This window comes from Rattus norvegicus, chromosome 1 (assembly GCF_021556685.1).
Source record: "Rattus norvegicus strain SHRSP/BbbUtx chromosome 1, alternate assembly SHRSP_T2T, whole genome shotgun sequence".
In the NCBI taxonomy this organism is placed as follows: domain Eukaryota; kingdom Metazoa; phylum Chordata; class Mammalia; order Rodentia; family Muridae; genus Rattus; species Rattus norvegicus.
Genome location: NC_141534.1, coordinates 107,626,450 through 107,628,733, shown reverse-complemented (window position 1 = coordinate 107,628,733; position 2,284 = coordinate 107,626,450).

The following is a 2,284-nucleotide window of genomic DNA, read 5'->3' as shown; positions in this document are numbered from 1 at the left end:
AAGAAAAGGCTTACTTTGATCCACAGTGTCAGCCCACAATCACCTGACACTGTTGCCTTTGGTCTTACGAGGAGGAACACAGGGGGAGCCTGTGTAGAGTGAGACAGATCACAGAGAGTCCAGGACATAGAGAGAGGGAATCACTGGAGCCCCAATATCTCCTTCAAAGGCACATCCCTGTCATCCGCTGTACATCTGGAGAGCAAAGTGGAGCCATGACAAATAGGTTCCACGGAGCTCTGGTCCATTCAGGAATGCTGGTAGTGTTACAGCACTTGGAAGTGAGGAGGTTTGGGTGGCCTTCACAGGGCAGGTGGCCAAGATCCCAGGTCTCTCATCAGCGACTGCAGCAGGGACAGTGCCAGCAACAGAGGGGCGGTGGCGGCAGCAGCTGACAGTCCTCTCGTGTGCTTGACTCCGTGTGGACAGAGATGATAGAAACACTGAGGAGTGGGGTGGAATTTGGGGGGAAGTGTTTGCTATCGGCTCAGTTTGAAAGGCTAGTGATGCCCTATCTGCACAGGGAAGGACTCTCGGTGTTCAATGCGTGACGGAGTGCCCGTGGTCCTCTCAGCGGGGTGTCATGGTGACATATTCCAGAGCAGGTACAGAAATGGGTAGGGAAGGGCTCCACCCCTACCAATCTCAAGTCTGAGATTCCTGGAGTCTGAGCTCACGCAGCCTCACCAGTTCTCCTGTCTGGTGGCACAGCCCACTTGCCTATACCCCGTACCCCCCAAGTAATCTCACTTCCCCCCATCCCCAAGGTCCCAGCTTCTCCTAATGTAGCCATAGGCTGATAACCAAACCTTCAACTTACAAACCCACACGCCAGACACAGAATCAACAGCCCTATCACTCAGTTGGTGGGGTGTGCCTGTCTAGCGTGCATGAAGTGATGGGTTAGGACCCCAGCACTGCAGGAACCAGACGTGCTGGTAACCATCTGTAACCCCAGCACTTGGGAGGTGGAAGCAGGAGGATAATCATAACGTCAAGGTCAACTTCTGCCATATGTCAAACTCAAGGCCAGTCAGGGTTGTCTGCAAAGCCCCATAGCTTCCCCAGCCAAGGCCTGTTCAGCTAGTCAATGTGCATGATAGGACCACTGGGTCCATGAAAAGCTCCAAGAGTTGCCGTTTTTGTTTTTTTTTTTTTGTTTTGTTTTGTTTTGTTTTTTGTTTTTTTTTTCTTTTCCAGGACTGCATCTCCAGGTTGAGGTTGTCCTGTCAGCCTGGGGCAAGAGCATGATGTGGAGTGGAGGCCTTAACGAACCCACAAAGAAGCAAGAATGTCAGAGCAAGAGAAACCTAGCCACAGAAGCGTCGGATGCGGAAGACGTTTGCCACTGCAGCATAACCCAGCCTGTCCTGATACAGATGCCGGTAGAGCCATAAAAGGGAAAACGCAGAAGATGGCTAGGTGTGTTAAGGCCTGGGTAACTGTTGCCTGTCTAGCCAGCCCTTTCGTGTGGTTACTAATGTTACAAGAAAACTTCCCCATGTGCTGACGCTCCTGCCTGAGTTGATTGCAGATTCTGTTACAGTTCTGTGTGTTGGTGTTCTTAGAGACCAATCACAATGGAGGTCAGTTAGAACTGCTTTGTATAGTAAGCCACAATAAGCTAGAACTGGAACCCACGGCCCAGCATCACTTCTCGCACTTCCATATGAGCTTTTTATGATGTTTGCTTCTATAAGCTGCCCCTGGGATGGACCCCGAGATTAGAGAGACACCTGCACCAATATAAGAAGCCATTTGGAGTAAAACTTCCGTTTTGAGTAGAAGTCAAAGAAAGTTTAAATTCCCAAGGCCTCCCTAGGAATTGACATTCTACTTGACAGAAAGAGGCATGGACATCCTGGTTGGCAAAGTTGAGACATGAACGTTAGGGAAGCCAAGTCCCGCACCACAGTTGAAGAACCCATCCAATGAGAACAGGATAAATGTAAAACAAAGACTTGTTCCTAAGAAGTCCTCTATTCCTATGTCCTGATTGGTGGAATAGCTTGGCACAGATATTTGTGGACCTCAGGCTTCAGAGCTCTGTAGAATTCAGGCTGGGGGTCGCAGTTTAGCTCCCGAGCCTGAACTTGGGCCGTGCCTTCAGTAAACCAGCCAGCCCTATTTGACTGAGATTGGTATCCGGGCAGTTCGTGCAGTGATTCCCAGACCCCGACAGATGGATTAATGCATGCATGCAGGGGTAGGCAGACATAGGGAGGGGCTCACAATTTTTTCTCTCTAAGCTGGAAACAGAAGGCATGAGGTCTGAACACACTTG